Source organism: Chiloscyllium punctatum, chromosome 5, assembly GCF_047496795.1.
Source record: "Chiloscyllium punctatum isolate Juve2018m chromosome 5, sChiPun1.3, whole genome shotgun sequence".
NCBI classification, from domain to species: Eukaryota; Metazoa; Chordata; class Chondrichthyes; order Orectolobiformes; family Hemiscylliidae; genus Chiloscyllium; species Chiloscyllium punctatum.
In genome coordinates, this window is record NC_092743.1 from 103,625,380 (window position 1) to 103,643,435 (window position 18,056).

Here is an 18,056-nt window from a genome sequence, read left to right on the forward strand (position 1 = left end):
CCATGTGAATCTCCGCTGGACACGCTCCAGTGCCAGTATGTCCTTCCTGAGGTGTGGGGACTAAAACTGGACACAGTACTCCAAATGGGGCCTAATCAGAGCTTTATAAAGTCTCAGTAGCACAACAGTGCTTTTATATTCCAACACTCTTTAGATAATTGACAACATTGCATTCGCTTTCTTAATCACGGACTCAACCTGCATGTTTACCTTTAGAGAATCCTCGACTAGCACTCCCAGATCCCTTTGTACTTTGGCTTTATGAATTTTCTCACCGTTTAGAAAGTAGTCCATGCTTGTATTCTTTTTTCCAAAGTGCAAGACCTGGCATTTGCTCACATTGAATTCCATCAGCCATTTCCTGGACCACTCTCCCAAACTGTCTAGATCCTTCTGCAGCCTCCTCACTTCCTCAGTACTACCTGCCTGTCCACCTAACATTGTATCATCGGCAAACTTCGTTAGAATGCCCCCAGTCCCTTCGTCCAGATCATGAATATATAATGTGAACAGCTGCGGCCCCAACACTGAACCCTGTGGGACACCGCTTGTCACCGGCTGCCATTCCGAAAAAAAACCTTTTATCCCAACTCTCTGCCTTCTGTCAGACAGTCAATCCTCAATCCATTCCAGTAGCTCACCTTGAACACATGGGCCCTCACCTTGCTCAGCAGCCTCCCGTGTGGCACCTTATCAAAGGCCTTTTGGAAGTCTAGATAGACCACATCCACTGGGTTTCCCTGGTCTAATCTACTTGTCACCTCTTCAAAGAATTCCAATAGGTTTGTCAGGCACAACTTCCCCTTACTAAATCCATGTTGACTTGTTCTAATCCGACCCTGCTCTTCCAAGAATTTAGAAACCTCATCCTTAATGCTGGATATTTGTGTGATCCTACATGCTTTGCGATTTTTAAACAATTTCAATCTTGCTGATTTTTTAGAAATCCTTAAATAGCAAAGTAACAAAATATTTCACAAGTAATTGCTACCAATATGTATTGTGAACTAGTTAAAAAATATCAACAAGCTTTCTCAATGTGGCAACTGGATGGCACTTTTACTCTGACTTACAATGTTCAATGCTTAAGTCTCCTTTCAGAGATGGATCTACTTACTGGTCAAGTGGCTGGTGGTCAGAAACATAAGATATGCTTCATTTTTAAAAAAGCAGGTATGTGGGATGTGAGTACCTCACTAGATTGATTTTTTTTATTCCATGCACAGGTTGTGGGTGTCACTGACAAGACCATTCCTCATTGCTCTTGAGAAGATGGTGTTGAGCAAGCTTCTTGAATACAATTGAATGGCTTGTTGGGCCATTTCAGAGAGACAGTCAGAGCCAACATTGGCCAGACAGGACAAGGAAGGCACATTTCCCTGTGTAAAGGACATGTTAGAAGCAGATACATTTTTAAATGAAAATCGATAGTAGTTTATTGATCACCAGTGTTGATTTTAGCTTTTTCATTGAAGATTTAAATTCCACAACTACCATGAGAAGATTTGAGCTCATAGCCCCAGTTCATTGATGGAATTCCTTAGATTGATATGCTAGCAATGTGCAACCATATTGTTGCTCCAGATAGACCTAGTGCATCCTTATTCTTTGTGGCCCAATTTCTTTTTTAAATTTGGAAAGAATCAATTTCCTATTTAGCTCGCAATACTACTTTTCACTAAATGCCCAGTAAAATAAGATCCTGTTCCAGCAATCTCCCATAGCACAACACCTTCCCCAACCGATTAACCATTTTCCATATCTTTGGAGCCTCCTCTCCATGCAAGCAGACTCCCTGTCTAAATGTGTTACCTCAGCCTTCAGCAGATTGATGAAAAGAGGATCAGGATCTCAAACCAAAGAATAAAGTCTTGGTCTACTGGGCAGCAGTGAACTCTGCACTCCTGTATTTTGGATACTTGCTCTGCCAACAATAGGCACAAACCTTGGAGATGTGCCACTAGTGACTCTTCCCTACAGTATTGTGATCGAGAAGCAAAAACGATGGCCCAACAACAGTGTCCTCTCCCAAACAAAAGTGTTCAACATCCAGCTAATCACTTAAAACTTAAAACAGGACATGTAGGTTGTGTATGACACTAAATATCCCAAAGCAACAACTCTACTCAGATTTCGGTCACAGTGGGTCACTCCCAGGAGAACAGTGGAAAGCCTTTAAGGACGTCTTCAAATAATCCTTGAAGAAGTAAAACATCTCTACCAAATTGTGGGAGGATTCTGGCTTAATTCCTGTCAACCAAAATGGAACATGTTGATCAAGGAAGGCACCAAATACATCCAGAGGCTTCATCAGAAATGTGCTGAAGTCGAGACCTCATTAAGATTTTGCAAAGCTCCAAACAATCCTTTGAACCAACTTTCAAGCAGAACATGTGGCAGGTCATCCACTGGACTTCTTTTCAGATGTTAGCAGAATACTCAACATAAGATGGCTGTAAGTAAATCAAGCAAAGTTTATTTTACAGGTATGCATGCAAGGATGTCATCTCTCAAAACATCCATGAACTAACTTAAAATACCTTTGTTCAATGTTCATATTTATATTTTAACTTGGTATGATATTCTCCTCATCAGCTATTTTCACATATTGACTTGACTAACTGTGTAGTTCCCCCCCCTCCTCTTTTATCTCGCCACCCTGGAGGCTTCCTGCCTCTATTCCTGATGAAGGGCTTTTGCCCGAATCGTCGATTTTCCTGCTCGTCGGATGCTGCCTGACCTGTTATGCTTTTCCAGCACCACTCTGATCTAAACTTTGGTATCCAGCATCTGCAGTCCTCACTTTTGCCTAACTGTGTATCTGATATACTCCACTCCCCTTCTTTTTGATATTTATCTGTTTCTCTTAATCAAATAATTATGGGGGTGGCATGGTGGCTTGGTGATTAGCATTGCTGTCTCATAGCACCAGGGACCTGGATTTGATTCCGCCCTCGGGTGACTATGTGGAGTTTGCACATTTTCCCCGTGTCTGTGTGGGCTTCCTCTGGGTGCTCAGGTTTCCTCCCACAATCCAAAGATGTGCAGGTCAGGTGAATTGGCTGTGCTAATTTGCCCAGTGTTCAGAGATGTGTAGGTTAGGTACATTAGTTAGGGGTAAATATATGGCAAGTCAAATTTCTCTATTATGATAATAAAAACTATATTTTCCTTAAATATATATTTTTAAAGGGACATACAAATGCATTTTTGAGGTTCTATCTTATTTCAATTCTAATCTTTTATTTTGCTTCCTGAAGCATATTACATGCTTTTCAGTTTCTAGTTTGCTGTCTGTGTCAAGACTTCCATATGATTGGTTATCTATCTGCTTATTGACATCACTGCAGCTGCAATGTCCTTGGATTTGGCACAGACTTAAAGTGCTGTGGGGACGTTGAAGTCGATATACATCGAGATCGCTAGGTCTTTGTAGGTAGCTTTCTGCAAACAGTATGTACCCTTCCTTCAACACAGATGCAAAACACAGGCCATTGATTTATCTGCAGTAAATTGTAGAGCAACTCTAACAAATATTGTAGAATATTTATACTATGGTTGAATCTAAACACTGGAAACAATTTGTGGCTGTATAAATAAATGGGGTGGCACGATGGCTCAGTGGTCAGCAATGCTGCCTCACAGCACCAGGAACCTGGGTTTGATTCCAGCCTTGGGCGTCTGTCTGTGCGGAGTTTGCACATTCTCCCCATATCTGCGTGGGTTTCCTTTGGGTGCTTCGGTTTCCACCCTCAGTCCAAGGATGTGCAGGTTAGGTGAATTTGCCATACTAAATTGCTCATAGTGTTCAGGGGTGTGTAGGTTAGTTGCATTGGTCCAGGGTAAATATAGGATAGGGGAATGGGTCTGGGTGGGTTACTGTTCAGAGGGTCAGTGTGGACTTGTTGGGCCGAAGGGCCTGTTTCCACACTGTAGAGATTCTATATTCTAAAAAAAATCGATAAAAAAAAACTCAAGACCATGTTCTTGTGATTAATTGTCAGTGATCTTCCTCCCTTGTTTCCGCACCTTTCTCGGTTGTGTCTTTTTTAATTATATTGTTTCACGTACTCACAGTCGTATAAGGGTTTTGCAAGAAGCAATTCTCAAGTTGTATTAGCATTTAGCTTTAAAATAAGAATCCAGTAATTCCCTACATTCGACTTAACGACCATCTTAGAATTTGGTGTGAGACATATACAGCTACATGTCCTGCCCAGAAGACCTAATTTTGAGTAACACTGATGTGGGTCCACTTTTCTTGCTGTCAGATCTGAATAGTCTTGCGAAGATATCATTAGTGATGCAGAGCTTTTAAGTGCCTGCTGTAGGTTGCCAAGTCTCCAAAGCACACAGGAGTTCAGGGTTTACTGCTGCCCAGCATCCAGTACAGTTGGGTGCGAGTTGCCCTGGAACTCCATCGCATTGACTCCGGACCCCATGAAGATGTATGGCATTAGGCCAAACACGGGCAAGGAAACCACCTCCAATTACCACATTCCTTCACCCCTTGCCCCTGCCCTTGGCTGATGAATTTGGATTCCACCATTTTGAACACCACTTGGAGGAAGCATTGTCACTGGAAATGTGCTCTGTCAGGGGAACTTTAAAATCCATCACCAGGAGTATTTCAGCAGCACCAGCACTGAACAAACCTAAATGATGCTAGACTGGAGCTCTGGCAGTTGGTGATGGAACCAACAAGAGGCAGAAACATAATTGACCTCATCCTCACCATCCTCTGCCTGCTGCAGATTCAATGATAGAACTATCGATGGCACTTTCCATCATTTTATTGATGATTTATAGTAGATGATGGGATGGTATTAGACCATGTTGAATTTGTCGTTTCCTTTCTATAAAGCATACCTGGGCTATTTTCTGCATTATTGGATAGTTGTCTGTGTTGTAACTGAACTGGAAAAGATTGTCTACTGCATGAAGTTCTGGAACACAAGTCTTTAGTACTGTTGCTGAAATATTGTCAGGAACCAGAGCCTTTACAGAATCCAGTGCCTCCTAACGTTCCTTGATATTAAATACAGTGAATCCATTTGATTGAAAACTGGTATTTGTGATGCTGGGGTCCTCTGGACAAGTAGGAGAAAGTGAGGACTGCAGATGCTGGAGACCAGAGTTGAAAAGTGTGGTGCTGGAAAAGCGCAGCAGGCCAGGCAGCATCCGAGGAGCAGGAGAATCGACGTTTCTGGCATAAGCCCTTCTTCAGGAATGAGGGTTCCTAAGTGGAAGATGAGGTGCTCTTCCTCCAGACGTTGTGTGGCCAGGGTCTGGCGACGGAGGAGGCCAAGGACCTGCATGTCCTTGGTGGATTGGGAGGGGGGGTTAAAGTGTTCAGCCACCGTGCAGTTGGGTTGGTTGGTCCGGGTGTCCCAGAGGTGTTCTCTGAATCGTTCCGCAAGTAGGCGGCCTGTCTCCCCAATGTAGAGGAGGTCACATCGGGTGCAGCGGATATAGTAAATGCTGTGTGTGGAGGCGCAGGTGAATTTGCGATGGATATGGAAGGATCCATTGGGGCCTTGGAGGGAGGTGAGGGGGGAGGTGTGGATGCAAGTTTTGCACTTCTTGTGGTTTCAGGGGAAGGTACCGGGAGTGGAGGTTGGGTTGTTGGGGGGTGTGGACCTGATGAGGGAGTTGCGGAGGGAGTGGTCTCTCCGGAACGCTGATAGGGGTGGGGAGGGAAATATATCCCTGTTGGTGGGGTCTGTTTGGAGGTGGTGGAAATGACGGAGGATGATACCATGTATCTGGAGCTTGGTGGGGTGGAAGGTGAGGACCAGTGGGGTTCTGTGCTGGTGGCGATAGGAGGGGCAGGGTTCAAGGGCGGAGGTGCGGGAAGTGGAGGAGATGTGGTGGAGAGCATCGTTGACCACATCGGAGGGGAAATTGCGGTCTTTGAAGAAGGAGGCCATTTGGGCTGTTCGGTAGTGGAATTGGTCCTCTTGGGAGCAGATGCGGCGGAGGCAAAGGAATTGGGAATATGGGATGGCGTTTTTACAGGGGGCAGGGTGGGAGGAGGTGTAATCTAGGTAGCTGTGGGAGTCGGTCAGTTTGTAGAAAATGTCGGTGTTGAGTCGGCCACCTGAGATAGAAATGGAGAGGTCTAGGAAGGGGAGGGAGGAGTCTGAGATGGTCCAAGTAAATTTGAGGTCGGGGTGGAAGGTGTTAGTAAAGTGGATGAACTGTTCAACCTCCTCGTGGGAGCACGAGGTAGCGCCAATACAATCATTGATGTAGCGGAGGAAAAGGTGGGGGATGGTGCCAGTGTAGCTGCGGAAGATGGACCGTTCCACATATCCGACAAAGAGGCAGGCATAGCTGGGGCCCATGTGGGTGCCCATGGCTACTCCTTTGGTTTGGAGGAAGTGGGAGGATTGGAAGGAGAAGTTTTTAAGAGTGAGGACCAGTTCAGTCAGTCAACCTAGTGTATTTCCAGCGGCCCTCCCCCAAATTCCACCCCCACCCCACCTTTTATCTCAGCCCGCTTGGCACACCAGCCTCATTCCTGAAGAAGGGCTTATGCCTGAAACGTCGACTCTCCTGCTTCTCGGATGCTGCCTGACCTCTGGACAAGGCCAAGACAGATCATTCACTCAGTATTTCTGCTCAGAGATTGCTGTGAATTCTTCAGCCATATCAGTTAAAATGAGGTGCTAGACTTCCTATCATTGAGAGTGGGAATTTGTGGAACCTCCTCCTTCACTGAATTGTTTAATTGTCCACAGCCATTCATGACTGAATGTGGCAGGATCTGCTCAGCAATAACCTGCTCACTGACGCCCCGTTTAGCTTTCACCAGGGCCATTAAGTTCCTGACCTCATTATAGTCTTGGTTCAAACATGGATAAAAGAATTCTAGAGATAAAATGAGAGTGACAGCCCTTGACATCAAGGCCACATTTAACCAAGTGTGGCATCAACAAATCCTAGAAAAAAATGGAATGAGTGGGAACTGGAGTCGGAGGAGGTAAACTCTCCGCTGGTTAGAGTCATATTTGGTGAGAAGGAAGGTGGTGGTTGTTGTTGGTAGTCAGTCATTTCAGTTCCATGATGTCATGACAGAAGTGCCTCAGGATAGTGTCCTCAGGCCCATTCATCTTCAGCTGCTTCACAATGATCTTTCCTCCATCATAACGTCAGATGCAAGGACGTTGGCTGATGTTTGCACAATGTTTAGCACCATTTGCAACTCCTCAGATAATGAAGCGGTATGTGTTCAAATACAGAAATACCTGAACAATATCCAGACTTGGGTAGACTAACGGCAAGTAATGCTTGTGCCAGGCAATGACTATCTCCAACAACGACCATTCATCACCTTAGTCCCCAAGATCGGTCCACCATCTCTAAGGCACAGGAATATGATGGCGTATTCTCCACTTGACTGGATGAGGGCAGCTTCAATAACTTCCAAGAAACTTGGCATCCTCCATGCCAAAGCAGCCCACTTGACTGGCAGCACATCCATAAATGTTGACCCCACCCCCACCCCGACGCTGATTCTGTAGTAACAACAGAGTGTACTATCTACAAGATGCAGTGCAAAAGTTCAGCAAGGCATCTCTTGGAAGATCCTCATTACTCGACTCACTATTCTGATTTGCAAATACATCACCTTTTCTTCACTGTCACCGGATCAAAATCCTGCAACTCCCCCCCTAACTACGTTGTGGATCGATCTACACCAAGTGGATTGTGGCGATTCAAGAAGACAGACCACCACCACCTTCTCAAGGGCAATTAGGGATGGGCAATAAATGCTGCGCCAGCCAGTGATATCTACATCCCTTGAATCAATACAAAAAGTAAGAGTTCAAAAGAAACTTAAAAAAATAGAGTTTTAAAGAATGCAATCAATTTAGTTCCACGAATTTGTAAATTTCCATTTAATCCGTCTGTAAGAAAGACTACATTTCTAATATAGTATACAATACAACTATATTAGGACAATGATGTTTCCTGAGCCTGTCACGACAGCTCATTGACGTCAGTCGCTGCTGCCTTCTGCTTTTATTCTGCATCACTGGGTGTTATCTGATTAAGTCATCAGGGTGAAATAATGATCTGTTAAAATGCACTTCCACTTTATTTAAATCCATAGTTACTAAGCAAAGATAAATGGACAATCCTCCCTCAACATTCCTCATTTCATGTCTCTAGATCAGAGGTAAGACATGTAGTTACATAAACATTTGTTAACCTCTCCACAGATACTGAATCTTTAACTGCCCAAGGGACGTTGAGTGTGGGAATGTCTTCAAAGGTTTCGCTAAAACAAACAGTAAAGAAAGCAGAATGGAATTTTTCGGGGGTGTTTAGTATCAAATGCAACATCAGTGCCAGAAAGGAAATGACTGGGCTGCAAAGAAACTGAAAGAAAAAGATGGAACTCACATTTGAACTTAAATCAAAAACCAGAAAACTGTTTGGGAAATCAATAAAATTCCCAGAACTGATGCTAATATCATTTCAGATTATCAAAGAATGTAATAAAGTAAATTCGTAAATCTTGAGTAGAATGGTTGGGGAAATCTTGGCTGTAAATAACTTCCTTCACTTTTATCCCAACATAGAGGTGAAGTCACATATCTTTCCTATTTGTACATATGAGCAAACAGAAAGAGGGGGGAGTTGAAGTTTGGGTGCATTCATTTTTTTGGGGGCAATAGGTTGGATCACTGGCTACAATCCCCGATACCTATAAAACCATAAGACATAGGAGCAGAAATAGACCATTCAACCCATTGAGTCTGCTTTGCCATTCAACGGAATCATTACTAATCTGACAACCTTCAACTTCACTTTTCCATATTCCTTAATTCTGATTAAAGTTGATTAAAAATCTGCCTATCTCAGCCTCAAAAATACTTTATGACCCACTCATGACAGCCCTATGTGATAAAGAATTCCACAGATTGACTATTATCTCAGGAAAGGAATTCCTCCTTCTCGCTGTCTTATTTGTGTAACCCCTAATTCTGATATGATGCTGTCTGGTCCCAGATTCTCCTACTTTGGGGGATCCACTGGTGGGTCTTTAGCAGCAGCCCCTAATCTTATGGTCATCAGCTGTGGCCATTTGGGAACATTCTTGCATTGGAGTTGTAAAGTTGGAGTTTAAAGTCCAATTTAAGGCTTTGTGTGCATAAATTTGAGTCAGCTCACTACTACAGTACTGAGGGAGTACCACACTGTTGAAAGAGGTGTCTTACAGATAATACGTTGAGTTCTGAGCTCCTGCCTGCTCTTTCGGCTGGTTGCAAAAAACTTTTCTGACATTTTTTCAAAGAGCAGGAGAGTTCTCCATGGTAAATGTTCAATATTATTAGCCATCAATTAATATCACAGAAATATGACATCTCATAGAAACCCAACAGTGTAGAAGCAGGCCACTTGGCCCACCAGGGTCATACTGACCCTCCAAAGAGGATCGTATCCAGACCCACCCCATCCCTGTAACCCTGCATTTCCCATGGCTCACCCACCTAAGCTACACATTCCTGGACACTACAGGGCAATTTAGCATGGCCAATCCACACAGACACGGGGAGAAAGGCAAGCACCACACAGTCGCCCAAGGGTAAAATTGAACCTGTGCTGTGAGACAGCAGTGCTAACCACTGAGCCACTGTGCCACCCCATAATCTTATACGTTTGTGTGCATTTGTTGTGTGCAAATTGACTGCAGTGTTTTTTTACGTTGTAACAAGTCTAAACATATCTCATTAGTTGCGTAGTACTTTACACTTCCATGGGAAGTCTAGGTTAAAATCCTAAAACGCTCTTCTTAACAGCCCTACGCCCAAGGACAACAACAGTTTAAGAAAGCAACTCACCATAACCTTCTTCAGGGCAGTTAAGGTGAACAATAAATGCTGACCTAGCCAGCAACACCCACGTCCTCTGAACAAATTAAAAACAGGGCTGCATTTACAGATAGGCAGTAGCATGCGCAAGAGCAACAAAATCTCTGAATTAAATTGAAATAAAGTCTGTGAATATCTAACAAACCCCTAAAAATGTGTTAAAAAATGAAGATGTAAAATAAACTGTTAAACAATGTAGAATTTGAATTTTTAAAAATTGGCCGTGCATTGCCTCAGTCTGAAAAAAGCCCAGAGGTGGGCGTGCGTAGTCAACATTTATCATTGTATCATCAGTATCAACAGGCTGTTTGTAAAAACAAAGCTCTTATTTTTATGACATGATGTACACATTTAAATAAAATATGGGACTTTCCTGTTTCTTGTCACCTTGTACTTTGTGAATAACATTGAAGAAATAGAAAATTGGAAACAGTCCTGCAGTGAGGCAGGACTATAATTTATGTAAATTATTTTTCACTTTTAATGCTGCCAACTTGGGACTCCTATTGCCTGCTCTTATCTTATCCCATGTGATAATTCTCTGCTGGCATGATTTTAACCAATACCTGCCTGTCTAATAACTGACCTGCAATTATAATTGTTTTAATTATTTTGCATGCATTCGCTCATCAAACACGTTTTGGAAGTCAAAATGTATAACATTAATAGATATGTTTTGACCAACTACTCTAGTCACTTATTCAAAGATACCAAAAGGTTTGTGAGGCAGGAACTTCAGGTTCTCTAACTCTCTACTGAGATAACTGGATAATCATAGAATTCTCTGGCAATCACATCACCTAAAATGTTTTCAGTGGCTTCCTTGTAAAGATGAATTTCAATATTGGAATTCTTTCTCATCTTAAATGCTGTGAAGACATGAGTATTCCTCCAACTCCCAATAACTAACTTGCACCTTGTAGTGTACAGAGTGATTAGGCCTATGCCAATAGATAGAGTTGCATCCTCAGTTAGCTTTCATGGAACCAGGACTTGAGTGAAGAAGATGCTGCTAAAGTCCAGTTCCACCATGTCTCTGTATCTGGTATAAATAGTTAGTAAATATTCATCAGTTTGCTCTAATATAATGTCTGGTCCTTGTCTGCCTAAGGTTCCCAGAATCTGCTTGTGGTATTTATACAGATCTCAGCAAACGACTGAACTACTGGAACTTGTTTCTTTGTCCACTCTTCTTTGCCATCTGGACTTTTTCATCAGGCCCTTTCCATCTGATAATGTGTGAGCTGTGGTTCACTGGGTAACACTCTCACTTTAGAGTTGGCAAATTGTGGATTTAGGTTCATACTGACTAGACTGACCCTTCCTGTGCAGTGCTGCACTGTTGGAGATGCAGTGTTTTGGAAACAACATCCAAATGAGTCCCCACTTGCTCTCTTAGATGGTCAGTAATGATCTTATTGCTGAAGAGGAGGAAAATTATTCCTGAGCTGAAAATGTGTTGCTGGAAAAGCGCAGCAGGTCAGGCAGCATCCAAGGAGCAGGAGAATCGACATTTCGGGCATAAGCCCTTCTTCAGGAATCAGGGCTCATGCCCAAAACATTGATTCTCCTGCTCCTTGGATGCTGCCTGACCTGCTGCACTTTTCCAGCAACACATTTTCAGCTCTGATCTCCAGCATCTGCAGTCCTCACTTTCCCCTCGAAAATTATTCCTAACCAATGAGCATAACTAAAGCAAGTTATCTGGTCATTATGGGATACATGTATGATCTTGCTGTTCAAATATTGGTTGCACGTTTTCCTACCTTACAACTTGATGACACTCCAAAAGTACTGAATCAGTTGTATGATGCTTTGCAATATGCTGAGATTGTGAAAGTTGATATAGAAATTAACATCTTTTACTCACAACCGAAACTATATCATTCATTTCAACCAAAGATCCCGTGTTAACTATCTGATGCAAGTGTGACATTGTTCTCTAAAGTTAAAAACATTATGTCAATGCAAAGTTTCAGTTTTATACAAGAATGGTTCCAATCATGAAGGTTTAGTCCTTGCGCTGTCTATGGTAGTTCATGGAAGCCTACCTCCTTACTTGTGGAGGAGTTAACTTTCAAACTATATATAACTAATTCTCTCTCTCTCTCTCTCTCTCTCTCTAATGGAGGGAGGTGTCTAAGTTACAATCCTTTGTAGCCTTTGGCCATTTCCCATATTTTGCTCATCAGTTAGTTCTTTACTGGGATACCTCCGGCCTTGATAATTGGATTGTGCAATACAGTCCTATTTGTTGGGCAATGGGCATATACTGATGCCATGCCAGAAGAATCCGAGCCATCAAGTGGTCATCATCAGTGGATATTTGAAATAGGAGTTGAGCCTTTTGCTTATGGTCACATGAGGTTAACAATTTACAACATTCAATTGTCTTTGTGAGGAGTGCTGAATGCTGCTATCTCCTGTTTCCCTAAGGTGGATTCTCTAGATAGTGTAATACTGTAGCAATCCCTGTTGATTGTTCCTTCCTCCCTCAAACCTGTTGCCTTGTCTTCAGTGGGTAACACTCTCACCTCAGAGTTGGAAAATTGTGTTTGCACTAGACTTTGCTAGCTAGTGCAAATGAACAGTTGAATCAATCACCACCTAATGTGTGTGGGTTCAAATTGGAAATAATATAGCCACTGAGCTATATGGTAATCCATCTTTTTCACCTTTTCAGACCTTTGTTCAAACATTTTAAATTTCCCACATGACTGAACACCACATTTTCCGTGGGGTTTCATGACATGCAGGGAAATGGCCAGAAAGCTTCCTTTGAACATTATGGTAAAACAGCCTTGATAATAAGGCTAGCTAATTCCCCTGAGAAGCAGTATTTTCTGATGTCAAATATTCCCATGTCCAAGGTCTTGTGGAGCAACTGATAGCATCCCTATCTCTGAACCAGAAACTCTGGTTTGAGTCCCACCTAAGGACCTGATGATTATGGAAGCTACCATCATAATGTAGCAAAATAAGTTAATTATCAACTTGCAAATACCAGTCAAGCACATACCAATAACTGACAGTAAGAGTGGAGAGATCTGATCAGCATGAGATGGAAAGTTTAGAGTTATGGAGACTTACAGTCATACAGCACAGAAACAGACACTTTGGTCCAACCAGTCCATGCTGACCATGTTCCCAAACTGAACTAGTCCCACCTGCCTGCACTTGGCACATATCCCTCCAAATCTTTCCGATTTGTGAACTTATCCAAATATCTTTTAAATGTTATAACTATGCCTGCATCAACCACTTTCTCTGGCAGTTCATTCCACAAATGAACCACCCTCTGTATAAAACAATTGCCCCTCATGTCCTTTTTTAAATCTTTCTCCTCTCACTTTAAAAACATGTCCCCGAGTTTTGAACTCCCATCTAGGGAATGTGAAGTCTCTACCATCACTATCTATAGCTCCAAACTATAACATAGATATAACAGTGCTGTTGTTGCAGCAACTCAGATTCTCTGAGTGAGTCGTACCCACCCACTTCTATATTTACCAGACTAATTTTCACCTACTAACCTCAACAATAGTGTGTAATATTAGCTTATAAATGCAACACTGCGTTAACAAAAGCACTAAAGAAAGAAAGAATCTCAACACTATAAATACTGAGATTTCAACAATATACCAATCCAATTACATACTTTTTATTACAAATCATTTTACATTCAACAAAACCACTCTTTAGTTAACATTCCTGTGGTTCAACCATTGTGGGTTGGATAGCTTGATTGATGCAGAATTCTTGTATGAAATATTACAGTCAGAAACCATTTAATTCAATTCTCGGAAAGCCAACTTAATAACAGTCCCTTGTGGTTTGAGACAGAAGTAGTGAAATTAGTGAATGGATTTCAAAGCAGTTAGAGAAATTGAAACTTTTCTAAATTATTAGTGTTATCTGTTAAATCAGAAGACTGCAATTTTCAAAAAGCAATTAAAACAATGAAAAATGAAACTTGCAATTATTTTGAATTGCTTCCAATTTTTATCAGTAACGCAAGTTTTTACTCATCTTAATGTTTGGTGTTGAAATTATTCTGAGTATGATGATATTTGTAATTATATTTTTCAATAGAAGTTTACACTTGATTTTGCCTTTGGTTGACAGTGTAAAAGAGACAATAATGAGGCAATGGTCTACTTTCTAGCTCTGTCAAAGGCCAACCAGCTATATTACGAAACATAATGTTTAAGTTTTAAATCAACGTTTACCACTTACAAACTTATTACTTGGAACATTTAACTCCTTTGTGTGAGGTTTCCTTGTCTGCTACTGAATTTCAGTCCCTTCTGAATAAAATATTAGTCTCTGTGCAAGAATGATGGGAAGAGGCATTCTGTGAGAAATGAAAACCTTTTAAAATGACAAAAAGTAATGTCAAAGCTTTTAACTCACGGATTTTTGGCCTGGTGTATTGGCTTCTCGGCCTGGCATGGAAATCTCTCAGTGACCCAGCGTGGTGGTCTTTCAGCCAGGGATGGCAGTCTTTTGGCCTGGCATGGTGATATTTTGGCAGTATGTGGCAGTCTCTTGGTACAGTGTGGCCTCAGTGTGGACTTTCAGTCTCAAGTTGATTCCTCAAAGTGCAGTCTGACCGTGGCTAAGCACTTAAGAAAGACTGTACTTTTTCAACTTTCAGCTTTATTACTTTATTTTCTACTTGAAACCAAAGTCTGCAAAAGTGTATCTTTTAACCTTATTTCATATATTTTATGCTACACTACAATTACTGCAAAGTTTAATTTTTAACTTTGTTCTTTCTTTTTACCTTGTTCTTAAGATTCTGTACCTAGGTACTTGTTCCTAAGATGGCGCCTTGTACATTATACACTTTGCACTGTACTCCTGTATTTCTGTACTTGAGTGCAGGTGACAATAAAAACCTAAACAAATCCAATCAAATTTAATCCAATTAAATCAACTCAAATCAAATCAGATATTAACTATAGGACAACAAGAAATACAATTATTTCTTGTAGAAAACTATTAATATAGAAACCATTGAAAATAACTGGAAGTTATACATGCTTAATTCTCAGTGTCTCAGGAAAAGCTTCATGATTAGATCTGAGACATGGTAGTGAAAAGTGGCAACCAATTTTAGCAGCGTGCCATGTTGTCAGTTAGATAGACAAGCAGGAAGATGGAATAACACAGCAAGCCAGGCAGCATCAGGAGGTAGAGAAGTTGAACAGATTGTCACTTTTCAACTTCCATCGTCTGATTTTAATATGTGAAACCTTTCATGGACTAAGATGGTTTTAAAAAAGGAAAAATCCTAAATTCAGAGGGCTGCAGTTTCACCAACCCAAGATTGAGTGAAGCTTCATGAAAACATCAAAACCCAGTCTGAAGTGAAACTCACATGTCATCAAAATGACTGAAACCAGTCATCAGATCAATACCTCTTGTTTGATTTACACCTTTCAGCGAGTTTCATATATTGGGATAAAAATCATTTGCAGATTACCCAGTTTGATTAAAACCAATGAAGTCAGAATGGGGATTGCACAAATGAACTACTTCAGTAAACTGATTTTGTCAAAGCAATGAACAGATTTGATGGATTCCTATCTGAAACTGGAAAGCTTGTTCCCTCCCTCCCTTTGTCTCCCTCAACCTCTCAGAAGACAATACTCAGTAAAAAGCACGTTGGAGAAACATCTCTTTTTTGACAACTCAAAGGTATCTACAAATTTCACAACTGCAGAGGATATAAGTCGACAAGAACCACGGTTTCAGGTCTTGCGAACATCTCAAGGATTTTATAAACAGCATATTCTTGATCTTTTTGGACCAGACATGCTCCCTCTAAAAACTTACTATGTTTATATGTTTGTACCTGATGGCACATATTGTTACTTTTCTCATGGTGAGTAAGCGATTAAACTACTCTTTCCTTCACTTAGTTTTGAGCTAGCAATTATATGCTGATGTATTGGTTTGGAAATTTGGAGAAAGAAAAAGTTAAAATAACAGCACTTTTAAAAGGGAGAGGAACAGACAAAGGAAGCACATGGTGCAGTCAGTGCAGGAGAGAGAGAGAGAGAAAAAGAAAGAAACCCACATTGGTAACTGACAGAGCAGTGAACCTGTGCAGTTACTGCCTTTGCTGTTTGAATTTATGTATCAGTGGACATTGGAGTACATCTAGGAAAATTAACAATGAAATTCACAACTAATCTTGGAGGAACCTGTTTGGGAGAGGTCACAGCACCGAAACAGACAAGTAAATATTTTAAGTGTGGCCTTACAGTAAGTCTGAAGTAGTGAGTAGAGTGGGTTCTTTTTTGATTATATACTATATTGAGGTACGTCTCTTGATTAAACTTAAAAATATAAGCCATAAGTATTAATTTAACCTGGAACAATGTTTTGTAGAGGAATAAGACAGAGCTATTTTCTGAGTCTGTAGATTGAAAGAAGCAAAAATGGCCTTGATGAGAGTGAAATGCTCTTCTTGTCAGATATGGGAGTTCAGGGAGAGTTTACATGTTACTGAGGATTATATCTGCAACAAGTGCTGTTGGTTGCAAATCCTATCAGATTGAATGGACCAGTTGAAGAGACAGTTAGAGGCAATAAGGAATTTACGAGAGCAAGGGGATGTGATGGATGGCAGTTATAGGAAGGGAGAAAAGCCGCAGATAGAGTCACGTAGGTGGGTTAACTTTAGGAAAGGTAAGAGTGGTAGGCAGTAGTGCAAGAGTATTCTGTGGCTATCCCCCTTTCAAACAAGTATGCTATTTTGGAAAATGTAGGGAGGATGGATTCTCAGGGGAACGTAGCATGAACAGTTAAGATTCTGGTATTGAGACTGGCTCTAATGCAACGAGGGTTACGTCGGCTTCCAAGAGATCAATTGTGTTAGGGGATTCTGTAGTCAGAGGTGCAGACAGACGATTCTGCAGACACCTTCTGCAGATAAAAAGCAGAATGGTGTGTCGCTTTCCTGGTGCCAAGATCAAGGATGTATCAGAGACGGTGCAGAACTTTCGCAAAGGGGAGAAGGACAAGCAGGAGGTCATTGTACACATTGGAACCAACGATATAGGAAGGGAAGAGGTTGAGATTCTGAAGGGGGATAACAGAGAATTTAAAAAGGAGGTCCTCGAGAGTAGTAATATCTGGATTACTCCCAGTGCTATGAGCTAGTGAGGGCAGGAATAGGAGGTTAGAGCAGATGAATGCATGGCTGAGGAGCTGGTGTATGGGAGAAGGATTCACATTTTTGGATCATTGGAATCTCTTTTGGGGTAGAAGTGACCTGTACAAGAAGGACGGATTGCACCTAAATTGGAAGGGGACTAATATACTGGCAGGGAAATTTGCTAGAGCTGCTCGAGAGAATTTAAACTAGTAAGGTGGGGGAGGGGGTGGTGGGACCCAGGGAGATAGTGAGGAAAGAGATCAATCTGAGACTGGTACAGTTAGAACAGAAACATGTCAAACGATCAGGGCAGGCAGGGACAAAGCAGAGAACAAGGTACGACTGATAAATTAAACTGCATTTATTTCAATGCAAGAGGCCTAACAGGGAAGGCAGATGAACTCAGGGTATGGTTAGAAACATGGGGCTGGGATATCATAGCAATTACAGAAACATGGCTCGGGATGGACAGGACTGGCAGTTTAAAGACCCAGGATACAAATGCTACAGGAAGGACAGAAAGGGAGGCAAGAGAGGAGGGGGATGGCATTTTTGATAAGGGATAGCGTTACAGCTGTACTTATGGAGGATATTCCGGAAATACATCCAGGGAAGTTATTTAGGTGGAACTGAGAAATAAGAAAGGGATGATCACCTTATTGGGATTGTATTATAGACCCCCTAATATTCAGAGGGAAATTGAGAAGCAAGTTGTAAGGAGATTTCAGTTATTTGTAAGAATAATAGGATGGTATGGAAGGGAATTTTTACTTTCCAAATGTAGACTGGGACTGCCATAGTGTGAAGGGTTTAGATGGAGAGGAAATTGTTAAGTGTGTACAGGAAAGTTTTCTGATTCAGTAAGTGGATGTACCTACTAGAGATGGTTCAAAACTTGACTTACTCTTGGGAAATAAGGCAGGGCAGGTGACTGAGGTGTCAGTGGGGAGCACTTTGGGATCAGCAACCATAATTGTATTAGTTTTAAAATAGTGATGGAAAAG